This window comes from Rana temporaria, chromosome 5 (genome assembly GCF_905171775.1).
Source record: "Rana temporaria chromosome 5, aRanTem1.1, whole genome shotgun sequence".
Taxonomy (NCBI): Eukaryota; Metazoa; Chordata; class Amphibia; order Anura; family Ranidae; genus Rana; species Rana temporaria.
The window spans coordinates 35769306-35796391 of NC_053493.1; the positions used below are offsets into that span (position 1 = coordinate 35769306).

At 45.7% G+C, this 27086-nt stretch overlaps 1 protein-coding gene across 4 annotated transcripts in view; it reads right to left on the reverse strand.

Annotated features, from left to right (window-relative positions):
* The window catches only part of CDK14 (cyclin dependent kinase 14), a 601685-nt gene that overhangs the window by 377156 nt on the left and 197443 nt on the right, over positions 1–27086 (reverse strand). The window lies entirely within an intron of this gene.

Here is a 27086-nt window from a genome sequence, read left to right on the forward strand (position 1 = left end):
AAGCTTCCTGATGACGCAATAACTGTGAAACGCGTAGAGGCTTCTGGGATACATGTGGAGCCGAAGTGCGTCACACTTTGTGGCTGGCCGTTGAACCGCATGGAAATAGAGGCGTGGAACGCACGCCGCTCGAGGAGCAATACCAACGCTGGTGAGCGGCTGATACGCTCCACACTGCCAAGGGAACCCAGTGCCGGTCAGAGGCACTTTTCTTGTGAGTGTACCACTGTTTATTACTTTTATAAAAAAAAAATTGACATACTACACCATGATGAGCCCCTTGTTTTTGAGGCATTAAGGAACCTTTGTGAAAGGGAGAAGGAGGACAAATAGAGTGGCTATCAGAATAGCAATAACTTGGGGTGTTTTGTTCTTGGTCTGGTGAGTGTTCAATCTAGCAGTTGGTGATGGTGGCACGTGTTCATCGGGTGGAAGATAAAAATCGCACCTTTATAATATATTCATAATATATTTACCACAAGGAGCACTACTAGGGGCCAGATTCACAGAAGAGATACGATGGAGTATCTCAGATACACCATCGTATCTCTGATTTTTACTGGTCCTATCTATGCACCCGATTCATAGAACCAGTTACGCATAGATAGGGCCGAGATCCGACAGTGTCACACTGTGTTACACTGTCGGATCTTTTTTTGGATTTAAAAATGGCGCCGGGGGCGTTCCCGCTGATTTACACTGAATAATATGTAAATCAGCGAGATACGCGAAATTCACGAACGTACGCGGACCCGACGCTGTGTTCTTACGTCGTTTCCTTAGCTCGGTACCCGTCGTATACTTACCCTTTCTAAAAGCAGGGGTAAGTATTGTTAAGTATGTCCGTCGTTCCCGCGTCGATTTTGAAATTTCCTACGTCGTTTGCGTACGCCGATTCACGAACACGCGCGTCGCAAGTCCCGCTCACGTCGCAACCACTGACGTCCTATTGACGTCAGTGGGAGCAATGCACGCCGGGAAATTCCCCGGACGGCGCATGCGTATTTAAATCGGCGCGGGAGCGCGCCTGATTTAAATAGTACACTCCCCCAGCCGCGGAATTTGAATTCCGCCGGGGGAGTTAGGATCCGCCGTCGCAAGTTTGGAGGTAAGTGTGTTGTGAATTTGACACTTTCCTCACAAACTTGCAAGGGCGGATCTTAAAACACATAGGTTACACGGATCTTTAGATCCGTGTAACCTTTGTGAATCTGGCCCTAGGAGTGGACTTTTCTTATTGGGATGCATTGTGAATTGGACTTTTCTTTGCTGTTTCACATTGGAAATTGTTTGCCGTTTCACATTGAAATTAAGTTTTTTTGCACATTGCATATTTTTATGGTATTTTGATAGTATTTATACACATATGTTTGTTTTTTTTTGCACATGTTTATTCACATAGCACATCCATTTGCAATTTTGCACATAGCCTAGCACATTTATTAGTAATATTCAGCTAGGATTTAATAGCATTTTTTATATATTACATATTTTCTAATATTGTAATTAATTTAAATTTTTTGGGATTGGTGCAGTAACACTTAGCCGGATTCCGGTAGGGGCGCGTATCTTTAAGGCGGCGCAGCGTATCGTATTTACGCTACGCCGCCTTAAGTCAGAGAGGCAAGTACTGTATTCACAAAGTACTTGCTTCCTAACTTACGGCGGCGTAGCGTAAATGGGGCCGGCGTAAGCGCGCCCAATTCAAATAAGGATGAGGGGCCGTGTTTTATGTTAATGGGGGGTGACCCGATGTGATTGGCGTTTTTTACGAACGGCGCATGCGCCGTCCGTGTACATATGCCAGTGTGCATTGCTCCAAAGTACGCCGCAAGGACGTATTGGTTTCGACGTGAACGTAAATTACGTCCAGCCCCATTCAAGGACGACTTACGCAAACGACGTAAAATTTTCAAATTTCTACGCGGGAACGACGGCCATACTTAACATTGACTACGCCTCCTAGGGGGCAGCTTTATCTTTACGCGGCGTATCTCTTACGGAAACGGCGTATCTTTACTGCGACGGCCGCACGTACATTCGTGAATAGGCTTATCTAGACATTTACATATTATACGCCGAACTCAACGGAAGCGCCACCTAGCGGCCAGCCTAAAAATTACACTTTAAGATATGACAGCGTAGGAGACTTGCGCCGCTCGTATCAGCCTAATTTAAGCGTATCTGGTTTAAAGAATACGCTTAAATTAACGCCGGCGTAGATTCAGAGTTACGACGGCGTATCTACTGATACGCCGGCGTAACTCTCTATGAATCTGGCTATTTGATATATTTCTCTTACCTCCTTATGGAGACACATACGGTACTGCAGCAGATCAGTTACATTTATCCTTTCTTGCGCCGGTGACACCTACATTATTTAACATCTAGCAGATAGATCCAGCATACATAGGAATCTTGTAATATTCCTGTGTACATGGGGCCCAAATATAAGAATAAATAAATAACAAGTTTTAGCTTCCCACAAGCCAAGTGTTTTTACACATAATGTAAATGGAGAATCTCTCTGGCTATAAGTATCTACCTTCCGAGGCATTAATGTATGCGGTGCGTTTTGTCGGCAGCTTTGCAAGTCACAATAGGAGTGTGCGCTCCACGTCCCTCCGGCTGTTTCCAGACACATTGTGATTATCTGCAGCCAGCCCCCAGCACAGAGAAGAAGACGGATCACCAATGTGGTGTCCATTAGGATCAGCAGCTGAAATAAAACCGCAGTCTGCTCTGAAGTGGATCAGAGGCCGTCGCTGCAATTTAGTAATGATGGGGAGCAAATCAGGACAGCTATATCACCACTCAGGTCCTGGCTACAATGCTGGGTGGGTATCTTGGTGTACTAATTCCATAGGAAGCAGGAATATTCTGTATGACTCTATTGTACTATGGATCCCTCCCGAAACAGCAACGTTTCCACACTCCCCATGGGGTCTACATCTGTGTAAAGCGGAACTAAACGCTCTCAATCAGCATGAACTATTTCTCATCCTTATGTTGCTAGCATCAGTAAATAGATAGGAAAGTATATTATATTTTCTTGTTTTCATTTTATTTTTTTCTCCATTTCTTCAGTTCCTTCCTGGTTACAGGCCTTAGCCAAAATGATGTCTGCAACGGTCACCACCGTTTACGACCTTCCATCACATCCAAGACAGCTTATCGACACTCCAACCAACAGGACCCGATCCATCCCATCTCCCCAGAATCAAGACGAGACACGCAGCTCTGTACTTGTTCAAAAATGAAGACAATTTTCACTCTCAGCTTTTATACCGTTTTCAAGGCACAGGAACAATCAAATTCTCCACCCACACCCTGGGGGGCTTCAATACACCTTCAGATGGCTAATTGCTAAACATTCTAGACATCTCGGCGCCAGGCTATAATTATCATGACCTAATCACTGCACATTCCTTCATTAACAGAACTCAAACAAAACACCATCACACAATGATCTCTTCTCAATCCACATCCCTAGACATACGTTCTGTCTCCGCATACAGCTTGGCAAGTTCCATTACACATCTTATATCAATAGAATTCACACAAAGCAGCATCACACAATGAAAGGTCTTTCAGAAGCAGACTCAATTAGCATGTCACTAGCCAGGGCTAATCATAGAAATTAGTCACTATTGACTGGTTGGGCCACAATTAACCAACAACTTGCAATATCTCAAGATCCTGCAATATGAACTATCAGTGATGTCCCCTGTCCTGTAATTTAGGATATAATTTCTCAGTTGCCCTATCGGACATAAGGTGACCCTAGACATAAGACTCCTTGGTGACGCCGGTACAGGAGTACCCCTCATCCTTACAAAGTCTCTGTTTGTCCCGGGTCCTTCCATTACAATGTCATACATCCAGTTCCTTCCTGGTTTCAGGCCATGGCCAAAATGATGTCATACATCCAGTTCCTTCCTGGTTTCAGGCCTTGGCCAAAATGATGTCATACATCCAGTTCCTTCCTGGTTTCAGGCCTTGGCCAAAATGATGTCATACATCCAGTTCCTTCCTGGTTTCAGGCCTTGGCCAAAATGATGTCATACATTCAGTTCCTTCCTGGTTTCAGGCCTAGGCCAAAATAGTGTCATACATCCAGTTCCTTCCTGGTTTCAGGCCAAGGCCAAAACGATGTCATACATTCCAGTTCCTTACTGGTTTCGGGCCTAGGCCAAAATGCTGTCATACATTCCAAGAGTCTTTATGGGCATTTTGTTTCTTTCATCTGGAGGAGGGGAGGAGAGTCTTTCTCAGCTAAGCACAGCCTCCTGTATGCATGCCTGAGCCAAGGGCAGATGGATTCCAGGAGGTAAATTCTACATTCAATCATTTGCCCTTACACAAGATGGCCACGGCTGGGAGGTGTTTTTCAAAGTGATTTTTCAACCAAATAAAGAATGGAGACATGGATGGATGGTCAGCTTAAAGGTTCTGACACTATGAAACTAGAGATTGATCTGGAAAGTCTGCAAGTGATCCGCTATGGCAGAGATATGCAATTAGCGGACCTCCAGTTGTTGCAGAAGTCCCATGAGGCATAGCAAGACTCTGACAGCCACAAGCATGACACCCAGAGGCATGATGGGACTTGTTTTGCAACAGCTGGAGATCCACTAATAGCATATCCCTGCGCTACGGAATGTAGGACCGCTAACCCTCATCTCCTTAACCTTTCTGCAATAAAACTTTAAAAGTGACTTGTGCCCAATATCCTCTATTTTAGCCATAGACTCAGCCCTGGGGTGAAATGCTGGCCCCTCCTGGCCTCTGGGAGGTGCTATCCTGCCTTTAGGGTGTCAAAGGGGTGTTAGGCCTGGATAGGTTGAAATACGGCAGTGGCTCGGATTTTACTCCTATGGAAAGGACCGGATTTTACCGCTTACAACACGCTGATCTTTATTTGCATTCCTTTAAATAAACATGAATTCCTGGGAAATCGCTCTTCACTTTGTCTTTGTACATAGCTTACATAGTTCTGTCTGCATTTCAAAAACTGTTATTTTATAATTGACCTTCCGCAGACCCTTCTGTTTCTCAACAGACATATTCCTGCATCTGGTCTGAAAAAGCTCCTGGAGACCAATTGACGTCAACCGCGGCAGAAACTTTTTTTTTTTACAATCCAGAAGCAAGTTCTTAGTTCTTTAACTGAAAAAAGTGTGAATCGATGGAGATGTGCATTCCATCTTAGAAGACAGCCATGCCTCTCTTCAGCAGCTGCGGCTCCTTGTGTTTGTCAGCCGAGGGCTTACTTGCACGCTCTGCGGCAGCAGATGGACATCGCGGTAGAAGATGGGGGCCGAGTGCAATACTCATCTCTTAATGGGCTCTTATTGTGCCAGAAAAAAAAAATTCATTGAGGCTTTTATGTTGGAAAACTCGCTATGACCACTAAAACCTTTGAGTTTATTGTGTATCCCTTATAAAAATGACATTATTATTATTAAAGTGTGCTTTTATTATCCCTATACATGTGCTAACCCAACTGAACAGAACATAGAATTATTGCTACGCCTTTTATTATTCCTCCATTTTTTTGCTCGGCTCAATATGGACAATTTGTGCTTCTAAAGTGTAACTAAAAAAGATTGTCACTTATCTAAATATGTGATCCTAAATACGTCCTCTTAATACCAACATAATGGCCCGGATTCACGTAGCACTTACACCAACGTATCGCTATATACGCTGCGTAAGTGCACAGATGCGCCGTCGTATCTATGCGCCTGACTCTTAATGCAAGATGCGCCTGAAATTTGGCTTCATCCGACCGACGTAAGTATCCTACGCCGTCGGAGCCTGGGCGCATATTTACACTGGCCGCAAGGGGCGCTTCCATTGACTTACGCGTAGAATATGCAAATTACCAAGATACGCCGATTCACGAACGTACTTGCGCCCGGCGCCATTTACATAAGGCGTACGTCCGGCGTAAAGTTATTCCACATATAGGGAGGCGCAACCCATGCAAAGGTATGGACGGCGAAACAGCCGTCGTCGTTTACGTAGTACTACGTGAATAGGGCTGGGCGTAGGTTACGTTCAGCGATTCAACGTATTTTAGGCGTTCGGTCCGACGTGATTCTGAGCATGCGCACTGAGAAGCGGCCATTCATTTGCATGGGGTCACGGTTCAATTACATGTAGCACGCCCACCTTCCACCTACTTTGAATTAGGCGGGCTTACGCCGATGGACTTGCGTTACGCCGGCGCAACGCAGGGAGCGAGTGCTTTGTGAATACTGCTCTTGCCTCTCTGAGTTACGTCTGCGTAGCGCATATGAGATGCGCTACGCCGGCTGAAATATGCGCCGCTCTACGAGAATCCGGGCCAATGTGTGCTAACAAAAGATACATACACCAAAGTGCTCTATGCAACAAATAACTTAAATCCTTTAACAACCATGTAGATATATAGTTGTGCTCAAAAGTTTACATACCCTGGCAGAAATTGTGAAAAGTTGTCATTTATATTAAAAATATGACTAATCATGCCAAAAAACTGACTTTTATTCAAGGATAGTGATCACATGAAGCCATTTATTATCACACAGTTTTTTGGCTCCTTTTAAAATCATAACAGAAATCCCCCAAATGGCCCTTGTTACGCAGGTCTTTTGACTGTTCTTTTCTACCTCCTCATGGCTCAGTGTCTAGCCTGCTTAGGGAATCCAAGTGAGAGTCAACAAACTCATTGACTTTTTATACACAGACACCAACTGTGATTTAAAAAGCCACAAAATGTGAGAAATTAACCTTTATGCCTTGTTAACACGGTCGGACTTTTGACCGTGAAAAAGTCAGCCGTGAGTCCGTCGGAAGGATGGAGAACAGGTTCTCTAAGGTCCGTCGGACTTCCGAGAAAAAAAGTCAGATGGAAGCTACACACGGCCGGACTTTCCAAGAAGCCCGTCTGACTTTTTTTCTCGGAAAGTCCGGCCGTGTGTACGAAGCATTAATTGCCATTTTAACCAGTGTGCCCCACCTTCTGTGTCTGTACCAAGGCCAAACGTTCGAGGGTATGTAAACTTTTTATCAGGAGCATTTGGGTGATTTCTGTTATAATTATGATTTAGGATCCACAAAACTAGGTGATAATAAATGGCTTCATGTGATCACCATCCTTAAATAAAAAAATGGCATGATCAGTCAACTTTTTAATATCAAAGCCAAAATTTCACAATTTCTGCCAGGGTATGAAACCTTTTAAGCACAACTGTATATCAACAAGTAACATGATTGCTGTTCGGTTGGAAGTATCCTGTAACTGCACCACATCCCTATAAATGACAAACTTTGACAGCGATAGGATGTAGTTTTTCAGGTCCCATTTAGGTCCACCAAAGAGACACGTATTAAAACATATATATTTTATTTATACAGAAATTAAAATCCAGACATATAGATAATATATATATATATACAGTTGGACAATACGTTATTACATTATATTGAGTCCCAAGGGCACTTTTGTCTTCTACATGTTTCGCCACATTGGCTTCTTCAGGAAGTATTAAAGTGCTACAGTATAACTATGTAGAGAAATATAATCATAATTAGGAAAAATACCTACCGCAATCAGTAGACAAAGGGAAAGGGACAATCCCAGATGGGCGAGTCCCCTGACATGATTAGGTTACTCTATACCAGGGATATGCAATTAGCGGACCTCCAGCTGTTGCAGAACTACAATTCCCATGAGGCATAGCAAGACTCTGACAGCCACAAGCATGAACCCAGAAGCAGAGGCATGATGGGACTTGTAGTTTTGCAACAGCTGGAGGTCCGCTAATTGCTTATCCCTGCTCTATACTGTATAGTTATACTGTAGCACTTTAAACATGAAAAGTACCCACATACATAGGAAAGTGCTGCTTGCCCCAAAAATGTTAAGACAAAGAGTTCTCCCAAGGGCTCTTAGGCAGCAAAAAGAGATTAGACTATGCATACCCTCAACAGTATAGCAGTATATACAAAGAGATTATGAACTTTGGGCCAGATACACATAGAAATGGATAGGCGCAGCGTATCAGAGATACGCTACGCTGCACCTTACCTGGCGTTCTTTCAAATCCTCAAAGATTTTGCACCGTAAGTTACATCGGCGTAGTGTATTTCTGGCGGCGGAATTCAAATCGGCCATTAGGGGGCGCGATTCATTTAAATGAAGCGCGTCCCCGCGCCGAATGAACTGCGCATGCTCAGTTTCGAAATTTCCCGCCGTGCATTGCGTGAAAGGACGTCGCAACGACGTAATGTTTTAAACTTAGACGTGACTTACGTACATCCCGATTCACGGACGACTTACGCAAAAAAAAGAAAAAAATTCAAATTTCGACGCGGGAACGACGGCCATACTTAACATGGCAAATCTAACTATACGCTACAAAATACCAGCTTTAACTATCCGCCAAAAAAAGCCGACTGGAGACGACGTAAGCGAATGTGACGGCCGCGCGTACGTTCGTGGATCGTCGGAAAAAGCTAATTTGCATACCCGATGCGGAAAATGACGCAAACTCCACCCAGCGGACGCCGAAGTATTGCATCTACGATCCGAAGGCGTAGGCCTGTCGGATCGAACCCAGATGCCGTTGTATCTTGGTTTGAGGATTCAAACTAAAGATACGACGCAGGTAATTTGAAAGTACGCTGGCGTATCAGTAGATACGCCGGCGTACTCTCTCTCTCTGGATCTGGCCCTTTGTGTTTACTGCCCAAAGGACCCACACGTTTGGATTATAATAGTCCAAATCTTCCTCAGGGGGATGAGGACATCTTTAGTAAGGAGGTTAAATTAAAGAAGGAGCAAGGCTTCAAGTGAGCATATCAGTGCTGGCCACGGCTCGCCACCGAAAACAATAGGGATGGAAAAAAAGACTGCACACCAACAAAAAAGATCCAACGTGATTTTATTGATCCTACGTGAGTCACACACACAGGTCATGCGTTTCACACTGCCATTAGTGCTTCTTCAAACCAGGAGTTTTGACAGTGTGAAACGCATCACCTCCTGGGTCTTGTGTCTTTGTCTTGGTGGCTGTTGTGTGTGACTCATGTAGGATCAATAAAATCACGTTGGATCATTTTCACTGGTGTGCAGCCTTTCCTTCCTTTCCTCCAGGAGGTTAAATTATCCAGAGCAAACTTTAAAAACGCATTCAAAGTTGTTTCCAGATGGTCACCCGACCGAAGATGGTAAAGAGGGGTTGTAAAGGTACAATTTTTTTTTCTAAATAGCTTCCTTTACCTTAGTGCAGTCCTCCTTCACTTACCTCATCCTTCCATTTTGCTTTTAAATGTCCTTATTTCTTCTGAGAAATCCTCACTTCCTGTTCTTCTGTCTATAACTCCACACAGGAATGCAAGGCTTTCTCCCTGGTGTGAAGTGTAGTGCTCGCCCCCTTCCTTGGACTACAGGAGAGTCAGGACGCTCTCTACGTTGCATATAGAGAAAGGAGCTGTGTGTTAGTGGGTGTCCTGACTCGCCTGAAAAAGGCCAACTCCTTGGGCAGTGAAGATGTGTCAGCTGACACCCGCCAGAACTGCTGAGCTAGTGGACTCTGCTAAAACGCATCCACCCCGTGTGGAAGGGGCCTACGGTCTGTATACGCTTTTAGGGTTGGTGCCAGCATAGGGTTGCTTAGGCAGCCGCCTTAGGGTGCCAGGATTGGGGGGGTTGGAGATTTTAGAAATACTTCTCTCAAACCTCCCAACTGGGTTAGGTGCAGCGATGTGCGGCGGGAAGAAAACACAGATTCCAAATTTGGCAGTATATTGTACAAAAGTTCAGCAAGTACAACGGGCCCAGCAGTGGACCCACAAGATGGTGAATAGAGGATGCCGGCATGGTCTGCCACAGGGTGCAGAATGTGGTCTGGCTGGTCCGCACCCAACAGGGGAGGACTCATGGAGAGGTAGACATAGTCCCTGCACTGTCCCTACTTCTCCAGAACCTTTACCCATCTCTCTGGAGAGAGGGGGGGGAGAGAGGAGAGGGAGGAGAGAGGGGGGGGGGGGGGGAGAGAGGAGAGAAGAGAAGAGAAGAGAAGAGAAGAGGAGAGAAGAGAAGAGAAGAGAAGAGAAGAGAAGAGAAGAGAAGAGAAGAGAAGAGAAGAGAAGAGAAGAGAAGAGAAGAGAAGAGAAGAGAAGAGAAGAGAAGAGAAGAGAAGAGAAGAGAAGAGAAGAGAAGAGAGAGAGAGAGAGAGAGAGAAGGGGGAGAGGGGGAGGGAGAGGGGGGAGAGAGAGGAGAGAGAGGGGGAGAGAGGAGAGAGAGAGCTGTGCATGATGTCAGAAGCCTAGGCTAATGACCAGACAAGAAACAGGAAGTGGGCTGTATAAGGCATTTACTGGCAGACAATAAATGTTTTACTATCCAAAGTTAAAACAACAAGGGCACAAGATGTAAAAGATGGAATGTTGAAAAAATTACTGACTGCACCCCCACCCCCCTCATGTAGCTGGGCTGTGGAGTCTTCTCCTCCTCTCCTGGAGTGCGGGCAGTGGCGGCTCCGGTGTACGCTCCTCCAGCCTGACGCTTTGGCCAATCGGGAAACAGGTTTCACGACTTGCCTCCTGGCAGGGAGGAACTTTAATAGGAAAATAGGAAAAATTCATTTGCTTTTGTCACGCAACTGGGTGGGCTTGGAGCGCAATGCTCTGCACTCCGAGGCCACCCTTTTTTGAAGCCTATTAGAGCCTCTTTAACCGCTGCCCGCAGTTAAAATGGATGCAGCCAGACTCAGTGGAGGGAGATTTCTGCAGCATATTTGGCAAGTAGAGAATCACAGTATATATAAAATATGCAAAGTGGTTGGAGGGAAGCTTCAGAATGGCAAATATGTTTTTATTACGAATTACGCGAGCAGACTGCAGTTCCTCTTTAATGAAATGCAGTGCCGTATCGCAAAAATGGCCTGGTCAGGAGGGGGGTGGTCTTGGGGGGGGGGGGTGTAAACCTTCCAGAACTGAAGTGGTTCATTCCTATGATCATAAGCGCCATCTAGTGGCTAAAATGCAGTATAGTTTTCTGAAATACCTCAATGAGAATATATTCGTCATTTTGGCCACTAGATGGTGCGGACGATCATAGGAATGATTCCATCACAGAAATATGGGGAAAATTTGTCCAGCCTGAACTAAAGTGTGTAACATTCGATCGACAAATGTTTAATATTAGACACCTAAGTGTTTGAATACACTAATTTTTGATTATACAGTACAGACCAAAAGTTTGGACACACCTTCTCAAAGAGTTTTTATTTTCATGACTATAAAAATTGTAGATTCACACTGAAGGCATCAAAACTATGAATTAACACATGTGGAATTATACATAACAAAAAAGTGTGAAACAACTGAAAATATATTTCATATTCTAGGTTCTTCCACCTTTTGTAGCAGACACATCTCTAGAACTGGTAAGAGGAGACTGTGTGAATCAGGCCTTCATGGTAGAATATCTGCTAGGAAACCACTGCTAAAGAAAGGCAACAAGCAGAAGAGACTTGTTTGGGCTAAAGAACACAAGGAATGGACATTAGACCAGTGGAAATTTGTGCTTTGGTCTGATGAGTCCAAACTTGAGATCTTTGGTTCCAACCCCCGTGTCTTTGTGCGACGCAGAAAAGGTGAACGGATGGACTCTACATGCCTGGTTCCCACCGTGAAGCATGGAGGAGGAGGTGTGATGGTGTGGGGGTGCTTTGCTGGTGAAACTGTTGGGGATTTATTCAAAACTGAAGGCATACTAAACCAGCATGGCTACCACAGCATCTTGCAGCGGCATGCTATTCCATCCGGTTTGTGTTTAGTTGGACCATCATTTATTTTTCAACAGGACAATGACCCCAAACACACCTCCAGGCTGTGTAAGGGCTATTTGACCAAGAAGGAGAGTGATGGGGTGCTGCGCCAGGTGACTACCTCTTGAAGCTCATCAAGAGAATGCCAAGAGTGTGCCAAGCAGTAATCAAAGCAAAAGGTGGCTACTTTGAAGAACCTAGAATTAGCGTTGAGCGGACACCTGGATGTTCGGGTTCGGGTCCGAACCCGAACTTTAAAAAAAAAGTTCGGGTTCGGGAACCCGAACTCCGAACCCCATTGTAGTCAATGGGACACGGACTTTCAGAAAAAAAAAATGTGCGGAGGTCCCCGCAAATTCAATAACCAGACCCTTTAGGTCTGGTATGGATATTATGGGGAACCCCGCCGTCAATTTAAAACAAAAATGACGTGCGGTTCCCCCTAAATATCCATAACCAGACCCATTATCCGAGCACGTTGACCTGGCCGGCCGCAGAAAAGAGGGGGGGACAGAGTGCGGCCCCCCCCTCTCCTGAACCGCACCAGGCCACATGCCCTCAACATGGGGAGGATGTCCCCATGTTGATGGGGACAAGGGTCTCATCCCCACAACCCTTGCCCGGTGGTTGTGGGGGTCTGCGGGCGGGAGGTTTATAAGAATCTGGAAGACCCCTTTAACAAAGGGGACCCCCAGATTCTGACCCCCCCCCTGTGTGAAATGGTAATGGGGTACACTGTACCTCTACCATTTCACGAAGGAAGTGAAAAGTATTGTAAAAAAAACACACCGACACCGTAGAATAAAGTCCTTTATTAAAAAAAATCCAGCGCTGAAAAATCCACTCGTTCCCGGCTTCCAGCGTTGTCCTCATCCTGCGACGGTCATCTCCCGCGATGAGAAGATCCTGCGGCGTCCGGGTCATCTTCGATCCATCGCTGAGAAGATCCATCCGGAGCGCAGCATCCCCGACCTCCTCATCGCCGGACACAGCCCAGCGGAATGACGCGCTGGGGCTGTGTGACATTACTTATATAGAGGAGGCAGGGGCACCCGTCACGTGACCCCGCCCCCTCTGACGTACCCTCTGCTACGTCACTGGGGAAGCCCAAAAAGAGGGAAGCCGGGCTTCGCCAGTGACGTAGCAGAGGGTACGTCAGAGGGGGCGGGGTCACGTGACGGGTGCCCCTGCCTCCTCTATATAAGTAATGTCACACAGCCCCAGCGCGTCATTCCACTGGGCTGTGTCCGACGATGAGGAGTTCGGGGATGCTGCGCTCCGGATGGATCTTCTGAGCGATGGATCGAAGATGACATGGACGCCGCAGGATCTTCTCATCACGGGAGATCACCGTCGCAGGATGAGGACAACGCTGGAAGCCGGGAACGAGTGGATTTTTCAGCGCTGGAGTTTTTTTTAATAAAGGACTTTATTCTACGGTGTCAGTGTGTTTTTTTTACAATACTTTTCACTTCCTTCGTGAAATGGTAGAGGTACAGTGTACCCCATTACCATTTCACACAGGGGGGGGGGGTCAGGATCTGGGGGTCCCCTTTGTTAAAGGGGTCTTCCAGATTCTGATAAACCTCCCGCCCGCAGACCCCCACAACCACCGGGCAAGGGTTGTGGGGATGAGACCCTTGTCCCCATCAACATGGGGACATCCTCCCCATGTTGAGGGCATGTGGCCTGGTGCGGTTCAGGAGAGGGGGGGGCCGCACTCTGTCCCCCCCTCTTTTCTGCGGCCGGCCAGGTCAACGTGCTCGGATAATGGGTCTGGTTATGGATATTTAGGGGGAACCGCACGTCATTTTTGTTTTAAATTGACGTCGGGGTTCCCCTGAATATCCATACCAGACCTGAAGGGTCTGGTTATGGATATTTACCGGGAACCGCACTGCATTTTTTTTTTTAATTGACGGCGGGGTTCCCCTTAATATCCATACCAGACCTAAAGGGTCTGGTTATTGAATTTGCGGGGACCTCCGCACATTTTTTTTTTCCCGAACTCTGATCCCGGACCCGAACTTTTTTCAATTATTCGGGTTCGGGTCCGGGTTCGGGAAAAACCCAAAGTCCGTACCGAACCCGAACTTTACAGTTCGGGTTCGCTCAACCCTACCTAGAATATGAAATATATTTTATTTATTTTAATATTTAGTTTTGATGCCTTCAGTGTGAATCTACAATTTTCATAGTCATGAAAATAAAGAAAACTCTTTGAATGAGAAGGTGTGTCCAAACTTTTGGTATGTACTGTATGTGTTTTTAACTTTTTTACCCAAAATGTTGTGCTTCTTCTGCAATCTTGTATTTTGTCCCCCCCCCAAGACACAAATAAAAAGACAATCAGCCCAGAGGAATTCTGAATGGTTCTCATTAAACATAATTTTGTGATTTCCTAACGGAGCCACAATTGCAGCCTACACACACAGTACGTCATTCTTTAAATGCAGCGCTTAGTAAACCTCGGAAAAGGCTGAGCGATCCAAGAATGTCTCCCCTTGCTTTTTTGTTTGGTTCTCAGCTGCTGCGGTGAACGCAGGATTCCCGGAGGACGTTTGCCTATTAATTAAAGCATGTTTATGGAAAAGTAAGCACTTTTCTTTATTCACACAAACTTTCTCAAGTACTTCGGCAGTGGAGTGTTACACAACACATGGGTCACATAACCTATTAAGAATTTCATTTCTAAAGCTGGAAGAGGCTGTGCATATACAAAATTATAGGGCCTTAAATTACCCCAAATAAATAGTCTGTGGTGTGCGGCCGTCCTGGTTTAAAGTGCACCCGTTTTCAAATAAAGAAAAATAAGCCAAGCCTCTAGAATAAAAGGCAAAGTGTGCCGTATTGGCAGTGATTTTTGGATCACATGGTTAGTGATGATGTTCACTTGAATGCATGTTGGCTTTTCTTCACTTAAAGAGTAACTCCACTTCTCGAGAAAAATCATTCCCCACTGAGTGATCTACAGTCAGGTCCATAAATATTGGGACATCAACACAATTTTAATCTTTTTGGCTCTATACACCACCACAATGGATTTGAAATGAAACGAACAAGATGTGCTTTAACTGCAGACTTCCAGCTTTAATTTGAGGATATTTACATCCAAATCAGGTGAACGGTGTAGGAATTACAACAGTTTGTATATGTGCCTCCCACTTTTTAAAGGGACCAAAAGTAATGGGACAGATTAACAATCATATGCTATTGTAATGCATTATTTTGTTTGATTGAAAAATATCAATAAAAAACTATTGAAATAAATCAAATTTTCACTTTTTAATACTTGGTTGCAAATCCTTTGCAGTCAATTACAGCCTGAAGTCTGGAATGCATAGACATCCCCAGACGCTGGGTTTCATCCCTGGTGATGCTCTGCCAGGCCTCTACTGCAACGGTCTTCAGTTCCTGCTGGTTCTTGGGTCATTTTACCTTGAGTTTTGTCTTCAGCAAGTAAAAAATGCATGCTCAATCGGATTCAGGTCAGGTGATTGGCTTGGCCATTGCATAACATTCCACTTCTTTCCCTTAAAAATCTCTTTGGTTGCTTTTGCAGTATGCTTCGGGTCATTGTCCCTCTGCACTGTGAAGCGCCGTCCAATGAGTTCTGAAGCATTTGGCTGAATATGAGCAGTTAATAATGTAGCGCCCCTCTGCTTTCAGCATGGGCGCTACACTAAAGTTAATGGGGAATGGGAGAGTTACCTTGCTCCCATTCATGGTTTGTTTAAATTTTGGGACTTCTGTCATTCCATAAATGTCCACTGGGTCAGTCTGTAGTCCAGGGGTGAAACACCACCCCTGGCCGGCAGTTGGCGCCAGAGGGGTTCTGGCAGAGCGAGTATTCCCCAGCAGCCAATTGGAGGAGTTTTTCCCCTCGCGGGGCATGCTGGGGGAGAGTATATCTGTGACAGAGGTCATGTGTTAAGAAATCTTTGCGGGGTCCCCGTTCCAGGTGCGGTATCCACCTTCAGGGTACGCGCATCCATGGACCCCACCGGCGCGGCCCACCTGGCCAAAGCTGCAAACTGCCTCAAACCTCATCCGGAGGTAAAAGGGGACCCCAGTGCTTCGCTGGGTTCCTGGACCTGTGAGAAAATCCCAATCTGGGATCGGGTGTCCAGACCACTGACAGGTATGATTGCTGTCATCCGGGGGCCTATATAGGAAAAGTGTACTGGGAGGATTCGCTCTCTTCATTCACCCAAGTCATTTATTGAAATTGGCCTGTGGCAGAGGCCCTAGAGCCAGGTCTGTGAGAGAGACCTGTTCCTCCTTCGCTCACTACCGCTACTCTCACAACTACACCCCTAGACAACGCCAGGGTAACTTAGTAGGCCGATTCCAAAATCAACCAGCGGCTCCTCCAGGGGTAGCGCTACAATAATATTGCCCAAAACACTTCAGAATTCATCCTGCTGCTTTTGTCAGCAGTCACATCATCAATAAATACAAGAGAACCAGTTCCATGCCCACGCCATGACACTACCACCACCATGCTTCACTGATGAGGTGGTATGCTTTGGATCATGAGCAGTTCCTTTCCTTCTCCATACTCTTCTCTTCCCATCACTCTGGTACAAGTTGATCTTGGTCTCATCTGTCCATAGGATGTTCTTCCAGAACTGTGAAAGCTTTTTTAGATGTTGTTTGGCAAACTCTAATCTGGCCTTCTTGTTTTTGAGGCTCATCAATGGTTTACATTTTGTGGTGAACCCTCTGTATTTACTCTGGTGAGGTCTTCTCTTGATTGGTGACTTTGACACACATACACCTTCCTCCTGGAGAGTGTTCTTGATCTGTCCAACTGTTGTGAGGGGTGTTTTCATTACCAGGGAAAGAATTCTTCGGTCATCCACCACAGTTGTTTTCAATGGTCTTCCGGTTCTTTTGGTGTTGCTGACCTCACTGGTGCATTCTTTCTTTTTAAGGATGTTCCAAACACTTGATTTGGCCACACCTAATGTTTGCTATCTCTCTGATGGGTTTGTTTTGTTTTTTCAGCCTAATAATTGCTTGTTTCACTGATGGTGACAGCTCTTTGGATCTCATATTGAGAGTGGACAGCAACAGACTCCAAATGCAAATAGCACACTTGAAATTAACTCTGGACCTTTTATCTGCTCCTTGTAAATGGGATAATGAGGGAATAACACACACTTGGCCATGGAACAGCTGAGCAGCCAATTGTCCCGTTAGTTTTGGTCCCTTAAAAAGTGGGAGGCACATATACAAACTGTTTTAATTCCTATACCGGTCACCTGATTTGGATGTAACTACCCTCAAATTAAAGCTGAAAGTCTGCAGTTAAAGCACATCTTGTTCATTTCATTTAAAATCCAGCTCCTTTCTCTATCTGCAAAGTAGAGAGAGTCCTGACTTGCCTGCTCGCCCCCTCTCCCCTCAAGAGGCTTTCTCCACACCAGGGAGAAAGCCTTGCATTACTGTGTGAAGTTACAGACAGAAGAACAGGAAGTGAGGATTTCTCAGAAGAAATAAGGACATTTAAAAGCAAAATCGAAGGATGAGGTAAGTGAAAGAGGACTGCACTAAGGTAAAGAAAGCTATTTAGGGAAAATAATGTTTTCCTTTCAACCCCTTGAAGTCCACTTTTCTCTAAGCCCTTAGCCAGAGGCTTGATACAGCTCTTTGGAAACACAGGCTGCCTCGCAGGACAGAGGCCCCATGAGAGAGAGCTCTGGATATCCCAAATATTTATCTTCACCCTATCCACACCCTCTGGGTTTATCTCACAGAAATTGGCTGAGGTCAGATAAATATTCAAAACCCTCCTACTCCATCTCTGGAAGCTTCTTCTAGAGGCAGGCAAGATCAATCAACCACTAGGCTTAGGGAAACTTGGCCAGACCTAGAAAATAAATTGTTGCTCAGCGGAGTACAGTAGAAACAAAAACGAAAACCCTTAGGTTGAAGTCTGTTAAGCCAGGCTACCCCACAGCAGCAATCGGCAGAAATTTGTGAGACGTATGGCCAGTAGAACCCATACGACTTTGTTGCTTACACTTCTGCACTGTTATTACTTTAGAAACTTTTTAGGCTAGATATGATTTGCGATTATAATTTCTACATATAGACAAATCAGCGTTTTCATCACAGGGAGTATACTGGGAATTACAGAGTTTGTCCTAAACATAAAATGGAGTTCAGTAATAAAACTGATGTACGATGCCTGTGAGGGACAAACACATAAAATTTGGAACGATCTGTGAATGCTAAATACAGCATCTGGCCGACAGTCACAACCTACAAACAATGCACAAGCATCCTGTGCCCTTCGTGTGAATTACAGGAACACTAAATTCACACTGCAGCTTGTTAACACATATGTACCCAGCACTGACACACAGAACCCGACACTTGTGCTTTACTGCATTGCAAAGGGAGAGGAAGTAAAGAGGAACATGGTTCCTCTATGGTTACCTGGGTCACTGGGGAAGCCAACTGATTGGATGCTGGTGCCCTATGTGACTCTAGCAGCCATCTTGGGTCAGGCAGAGTCTATTTAAGACCCTGGCCCCCAGGCTTGGCATTCATTTCAGGTGTGGGTAGTGAAGGGACAGTCATCGTAGGGAGAGGTTCCAGACGAGTAGGGTAAGAGCAAAGACACAGCATCCTTCCTGGACGCCTTCTCGTTTAAGTACAGATTGTCCAATATGCATTTCACCCCTCAAGGCAGACGCTGTCGGTGCACCCAAGACCTACTGTTATATTCTTCGCTGTAACATTCTGCGAGTGCACCTGCTCAGGTAGTTGCGTTTTATGGAACTTTAACTTCAAAACAGTTCTTTTATTTTAACTGGCCTTAGTGTTTATTGTCTCTGTATCCTTCCCACATACTGCAGCCTGTTAACACATGAACCCAGCACTAACACTGCAGCTTGTTAACACTAGGGATGATCTCCGGCATGTTTGCACAGTCCAAGTACAGAGCCCGCCAGGAAGTCTGCACGGCGCTGTGCTAACCACAGGCAGGGAGACATTTCCCGATCTCTGCAGCCAAGCATCGGGACAATGTCTCCCTGCCTGTGATAAGTGCAGCGCTGTACAGACTTCCTGGCGGGCTCTGCACGTCAGGGCCATCTTTTCCATTGGGCACGCTGGGAAGTTGCCCGGGGGCCCTGCTTGCCTGGGGGGCCCCACCGGCTGCCCAGCAACCCCAGTAAAAAATTGTGGAGAGTGATGGGTTAGAACTGCCCATGCCCAGTTTGCAGAAATCACAGAGAAGATCCAGTCCTCCACGAGTGCGGGGGGTTGCTGATGTAAGGGGGGAGTGAATGCAAAAAATGTAAGGGGGCACTGATATAAAGGTTCCCCCTCCTATATTAGTGGATGTGGTTCTGCCAGTAAATTTTATGATTTTTGTCAGTAAATTCTCGTGCGTGATTGTGTAGACAGGGCCCCAGTGCACTGTAATGCCCGGGGGCCTATAATGCACTTAAGATGACACTGCTGCACGTGGACTGTGCGAACACGCCGGAGCTCATCCCTCGTTAACACATGAACCCAGTTCGAACACTGCAGCTTGTTGACAAATGAACCCAGCAATAATACTACAGCTTGTTAACACATAGGCATACCTCCCAACTTTTTGAGATGGGTACGAGGGTTACCTATTAGTAGGGATGAGCCGAACACCCCCCTGTTCGGTTCGCACCAGAACCTGCAAACACACCAAACGTTTGTGTGAACTTTAGAACCCCGTTAAAGTCTATGGGACTCGAACGTTTGAAATCTAAAGTGCTAATTTTAAAAGCTAATATGCAAGTTATTGTCCTAAAAAGTGTTTGGGGACCTGGGTCCTGCACCAGGGGACATGTATCAATGCAAAAAAAAGTTTTAAAAACTGCAGTTTTTTCGGGAGCAGTGAATTTAATAATGCTTAAAGTGAAACAATAAAAGTGAAATATTCCTTAAAATTTTGTACCTGGGGGGGTGTCTAGTATGACTGTGAAATAGCGCATGTTTCCCGTACTTAGAACTGTCTCTGCACAAAGTGTAATTTCTGAAGGAAAAAAAGTCATTTAAAAAACGACTCGTAGCTATTCAGAGAGAATTCATTCATAAAAAAAAAAAAAAAAGCGTGGGGTCCCCCCAAATTCAATTACCAGGCCCTTCAGGTCTGGTATGGATATTAAGGGGAACCCCGCCGTCAATATAAAAAAAATGACGTGGGGTTCCCTCCAAATACCCATTCCAGACCCTTCAGGTCTGGTGTGGATTTTAAGAGGAACTCTACCTCAAATTTAAAAAAAAAAATGGTGTGGAGTTCCCCCAAAAATCCACACCAGACCCCTTATCTGAGCACGTAACCTGGCCGGCCGCAGAAAAGAGGGGGTGACAGAGCGCCCCCCCTCCTGAACCGTACCAGGCCACATGCCCTCAACATGGGGTTGATGTCCCCATGTTGATGGGGACAAGGGCCTCATCCCCACAACCCTTGCCCAGTGGTTGTGGGGGTCTGCAGGCGGGGGGCTTATCAGAATCTGGAAGACCCCTTTAACAAAGGGGACCCCCAGATCCTGGCCCCCCCATGTGAATTGGTAATGGGGTACCCCCTACCATTTCACGAAGGAAGTGCAAATAGTTGTAAAAAAACACACACACACACACACAGTGGAAAAAAGTCCTTTATTAAAAAAAAACACAGCGGTGGTAATCCACTCTCATCCCCGCTCCAACGTTGTCGGTATCCAGCGACGGGGGATCTCCTCTCCGGTCCAGCGATGAGAAGATCGTCCGGGATCCAGAGCGCAGCACCGCCGGCCGCCTGTCTACACGTTTTTTGTTTTTTTTAATGAATGAATTCTCTGAATTGCCGGGAGCCGACAATACATTATAGCCGTCAGTTTTAAATGACTTTTTTCTTTCAGAAATGACACTTTGTGCAGAGACAGTTTTAAGTACGGGAAACATTAAGGTTGCACGGGTGCCGCTACCCCATCCATGTGTCCGCCCCCTTTCAGGACACTGGTGCATAGATTCCAATGCGGGGGGGGGGCTGTTTTTTTGAAGCACCGATTAGAGCCAGAGGCTCCAATAGGCATCAATATAAGGTGGGCTCAGGTCGCAGAGAGTGCGCTCCGATCCCACCCAGGTGTGTTACAACAACGAATAAATATTCGTTGTAATAACACTGATCCTCCTCCCGTCCAATCAGCAAGCCGGTTTTGACAGTGGTCACCTAATTGGCTGAAAGGACAGGCGATCCTATTGGATGCCTAGGAGGGGAGGGGAGGGGCCAGAAGCCACGATGCAGTAGAGGACATGGAGCCACTGCCTGCCACCTGCCAATGGGGTACGTGCAAACATCTACAAACGCAGCACTAATTCCCTGCAACTGCTAACACATACATACCCTGCACAGACACATTACAGCTTGGTAACACATATGAACCCAGCACTGACACTTTACAACCACTTCCGGAACCGCCCACCGTAGATTTACGTTGCTACTTTGACATTAAATACCGTTGTTATGGCAGCAGATAGCTGCCATAACCCCTGTATTTTCTTCAATGGTGGGCAGTCCGCTTTAAGATAAAAGTGGTCTCCACGGAGCGCCCACCCCCCGTCGGATCCGATCCTTTCCCCTGATAGGCAGGAAGTCAAGTGAGGGAAGGCTAGCCCCCACTGATTTTTATTAAAAAAAAATATATATACTTTTTTTTATTTAATTTCTTTTGCTTGTAAATGTGAGATCGGAGGTCTTTTTGACCCCAGATCTCACATTAAAGAGGTCCTGTCATTTTTTTTTTCTATTACAAGAAATGTTTACATTCCTTGTAATAGGAATAAAAGTGATCCATTTTTATTTATTTATTTATTTTTAAAGAGCCCCGTCCCTGCGTGCTTGCGCGCAGAAGCGACCACAATTTTTAGTTGCGCCGGCATATGTAAACGGTGTTCAAGCCACACATGTGAGGCATCGCCGCGATCATTAGAGTGAGAGCAATAATTCTAGCAAAAGACCTCCTCTAACTCAAAACTGTAGACATTTTTAAACATCGCCTATGGAGATTTTTTAAGTGTCAAAGTTTGCCGCCATTCCACGAGCGGGCGCAATTTTAAAGCATGACATGCATAAATTGTAAATGCCAATTGTAAAAAATAGGCTTGGTCCTTAAGTGGTTAAAAAAGATCAATCCAGCACTGACACACTGCAGTATCACTGCAACTTGTTAACACATATGGGCACATCACTGACACATTGCGGGAGAGCTGAACTGTGGACAAGACAGGTTGTCCACAGAAAACTACAGGAGGGGGCAGAGACCATCACCATGCACAAGGAGAGAGGGCAGCAGTGAACGGTCTTTATTACAGAAAAGCTTGTGCAGAGAGGCAAATTTTCACTCTGGATTACTACACAGATCCAGAAGAAATACACAAAGCACACCAAGATTCAAGGTTGTTTTTTTTTTTAAATAAGAATGTAGTTAACCCTTAAAAAAAGTGACAAAGGGGGCTTCTAGATGCCAAAAAATCTCCCTGCCCACAGACCCCCACAGCCACCGGGCCAGGGTTGGGGGGAAGAGGCCATTGTCCTCATCAACATCTTTTTTAAAAACTAAACATATTGCACATCAGGGGACAAAGTTTTCTCAGCTTTACAAACATTTTACAGACGATCTCGTCCTATTTCTTCATTTTATTACCGCATCTGTTGACCTGGGATATATAAAACACATCGTCTCCAGCTTATTTGCAGCTACTCCTGTTCTGATACTCTGCCATAAATACATTATATTCTCACCGTAGCCGGCTCTTTCTTCCTGTTCGGTTTGGCACCCCAGGGATCTCAGATCTTATCACAGCGACTTGAATAAGTAAATCTCCCACAAAAAAAAAATATTTCCATCTTTTGTATTGCTACAGAGCCATTTTTTTTCTGTAGTGCTTTCTTCTATATTTTTGTTCCGTTCAACCTGTAATTGCCGCCCAACAAAAAGGCTCATAGCTTCGCTCGGCGGGTTAGCCAATTTATGCTGAAAATCTCAACGAGGGTGCATTCACGCTGTTAAAACAATACTACGGAACGGAATCCGAGAGTGAAATAAAAGAGGATGATAAAATTCGGTCTTAAGGTTTTGTTTTGCATACGCGTCGATGGCTCGTCACGTCAACATAATTTTAATGAGGGGAGAAAAGCAATCCTTCAGTTTCATGATGGGGAACAAAGTAAACTAGCGTGCAATTCAAAGCTTCATCTCATTCCGGATGCTATAATACAGCCCGTCATAAAAGCCTGGCTCTTGTGCGGTCAAGAATTGCGCGCTGCTGTCATCCTATTGTGGCGCATGCACTGCGTGTTTCAATAAGATAACGTTTGTAAAGGATTCTGCCGAGCACAGATATCTCATTAATGGTATTGATGGACGGGTTCGAACGTTGGGTAAGCATTCAGGACTTCAAATCAACCAGCTAGATACACAGATGAATACATCAGAGGACTGTTTTATCTGCCGGCATGTTTGCGTTTCTGGTCTGGTGATTAATACGCAGATAACATAGCGAGGGGGGGGGGGGTGACACCATTTTTTCTATAGCAGCTAAAGTGGAACTGTAGCCTCATCAGAGCTACTAGAACCTTCTAGGGCATCCTGATCTTTGCTTAAAGTGACACTAAACTCTGGTTTTACCGTATTTATTGCGGTATAACGTGCTCCTGTGTATACCGCGCACCCCTAAAGTGGCCTCCAATCCTGTGGAAAAAATTTTTTTTTGTACTTACAGTTTTGGTGTCTTGCGTGGCGTCCATCGGCGGCCTCGTCGGGTCCGGCATCCTTCTGCGGCTTCGGGTGTCCTCTTCGGCGGGTCGGGTGTCCTCTTCGGCGGGTCGGGTGTCCTCTGCGGCGGGTCCGGCGTCCTCTGCGGCGGGTCCGGCGTCCTCTGCGGCGTCCTCCCCGCTCGTTTCCCACGCCGAGTTTGAATACTGCGCCGACGTATACAGAGCGCAGTACACTCGTGTATTGTCGGCAATGCTCGGCTACCCGCGCTGACGTCCTGTACGTCCAGGACGTGAGTGCGGAAGGAGCCGAGACTGCCCGACTATACCCGAGTGTACTGCGCTCGGTATATGTCGGCGCAGTATTCAAAACTCGGCGCGGGAAAGCGGGTATCGGCGTATACCGAGCACCCACGATTTTGCCCTGATTGTCAGGGCAAAAAAGTGTGCGGTATACGCCGATAAATACGGTAAATAAAAATGTATTCAAGTTCGTATTCTTTACTCAGAAAAGTACCTATTGCTCTCTGACGCTTCCAAATTCCTTTTTTTGATCTGACTTCCATTTAAAAGGGTAAGGGTCCTTTCACACATGCGGACCGTTTTTTAGATCAGTTTTTTATCATCAGTTGATCCGTTTTTCATCTGTTTAACATCAGGTTGTCATCCGTTTTCATCAGTTTTTCATCCGTTTTTTCATCCGTTTTTTTGTTTGTTAGAACTTTATTTTTATTACATATTTTGATGAAAAAACGGATGTTAGCGGATCGGATGTTAAACAGATTGTCCGCTAACATCTGTTTTTCGTCCGTTCCATTTTTTTGACGGAAGAAAAAATAGGGTTTTCTTCCGTTCAAAAAAACGGAGCTTAACGGAGACGGATATTAACGGACGTTAGCGGATGCTCATCCGCTAATGTACGCTATCCCATTGGAAAGCATTGCAGTCCGTAAACGGACGTATGAAAAAACGGACGAACGGTCCGCAAGTGTGAAAGGAACCCAACTACGCTCGTTCTCTATGGTCCCACTATATGTGGGAACTTACCAACTGCTTGCTAGGCAGGAGAATCCCCAACAATCATTGTGATTTCAAACTCCCCAGACCCACCCCAGGAGGTACTTCATTCCCATCCTGCAAAGTTAAAGCAATCTCACCAAAGAAACTAAGATTTGAATACAAATTAACTTCAGCTGTCTGAATAACTAAACTAAATATGTTCCGAATTACATTCACAACCCCAGCAATTTTACAAGCTGACAAGAGCCAAATTAAATCTGCATGGTGATTTTATTAAAGACTCTTTGCTATTCATCCCTTAATGAATTCCTAATTACACACATTACTTTTTAATCAACCCCTCCCCCCCTTCTTCCCCTAATTTTTTTCAATGTTCTTTTTAGTTTACTGTTAGTGTTTGTTTGCTTCCATTTAATTGTACTTGTTTAAACAGTGTACAAGTCAAAAACTGCACCTCAGTAAAACAGAAAAATAGCAAAACTAGACAGTGTTGCCAACTGTCCGTATTTTTACGGACAGTTCGTAAAAACTGGCACTTTTTTCCCCCGTTTGTAAATGTCAGTGGTTGCGGGAATGTGCCAGTAAAAATAGCTGAGATCGGTTCGCCTTGGAACTCCGCATGGAGATTGGAGGCAGGGGGTGATGGTGGCACCGCAGAGGGGGGTGGAGGCAGGGGAGATTGGAGGGAGGGGGTGATTGGAGGCAGGGTGTGATGGTGGCTGCAGTGGCACCGCAGAGGGGAATGGAGGCAGGGGAGATTGGAGGCAGGGGGCGATTGGAGGCAGGGGGCGATTGGAGGCAGGGGGCGATTGGAGGCAGGGGGCGATTGGAGGCAGGGGGCGATTGGAGGCAGGGGGCGATTGGAGGCAGGGGGCGATTGGAGGCACCGCAGAGGGTGGGGGATGGAGACAGGGGTTGTTGGTGGCACTGCAGAGGGGGATGGAGGCAGGGGACGATGGACGCAGGGGTGATTGGAGGCAGGGAGCCTGGGGGAGATTGGAGGCAGAGGGAGATTGTGGCACCGCAGAGGGGGGTGAAGGCAGGGGGTGTTGGTGGCAGAGGGGGATGGAGGCAGGGGGTGATGCGACTAAATAATTTGCCCTTATTATATCGAAAATAACAAAAATATGTTTATCTACCTTAAATCACATTGCCATTTGCTTAGCGTACTTGTTTGTAGCCTAATAGCTGGATTCAGGTAGATGGGCGCATTTTTACGGCGGCGTATCGTATTTACGCTACGCCGCCTTAAGTCAGAGAGGCAAGTGCTGTATTCACAAAGCACTTGCGTCCTAAGTTACGGCGGCGTAGCGTAAATGGGGCCGGCGTAAGCGCGCCTAATTCAAATGAGGAGGAGGGGGGCGTGTTTATGTAAATGATTGGTGACCCGACGTGATTAAAGTTTTTTAGGAACGGCGCATGCGCCGTCCGTGTACATATCCCAGTGTGCATTGCTCCAAAGTACGCCGCAAGGACGTATTGGTTTCGACGTGAACGTAAATTACGTCCAGCCCCATTCACGGACGACTTATGCAAACAACGTAAAATTTTCAAATTTTGCCGCGGGAACGACGGACATACTTAACATTGGCTAGGCCACCTAGGGGGCAGCTTTATCTTTACGCCGGCGTACATCTTACGGAAACGGCGTATATTTACTGCGAAGGGCAAGCATACGTTTGTGAATCGGCGTATCTAGTCATTTACATATTCTACGCCGAACTCAATGGAATCGCCACCTAGCGGCCAGCGGAAAAATTGCACCCCAAGATACGACGGCGCAGGCTGTCGTATCTTAGCTAGGTTTAAGTGTATCTCAGTTTGAGCATACACTTAAACTTACGACGGCTTAGATTCCGAGTTACGATGGCGTATCTACTGATACGCCGGCGCAACTCTTTGTGAATCCAGCTATAGATACTTAAATTTGCACCTAAAAATGTAATTTAGTAACTTTTGTGAAATGCCAGTAAAAACGTGGCTGCGCCAGTAAATTTCCGATTTTGTACCAGTAAATTTCAATCTGGTATGTTGGCAACACTGAAACTAGATCATACAAACTTTTCCAGGTATAGTAAAGCAAATCTCGAATCCTAGCTGCCACATTGGTTGCAATGGGAGAAAAGACATAAGAGCACCATACGATCAGCTCAAAAGGCAATATATCTTTATTATTGGCAACATAGTGACAACCACTAGAAATAAAGTATTTAATGCATTTCGGGGACCATAGGACCCACCCCCTCGATCAGGGCTTGGGCTAGAGCTGCTAGAATTCTTGTATGCATTATAAATGAAACTCCTGAAAAAAAATCTCAATCTGAAAATAGACACATGTGAGCAGCTCAGTGGCTGGAAGTGGCGTTACTGGGTCCGATAAAGGGGGATCCTTTGACCACAGAAATGTGCTGTATACTGCATTTCTACTAGTTGTCACTGTACAGTCAAGAATAAAGATATATGGACTTTTAAAGTGGTTGTTTGGCACT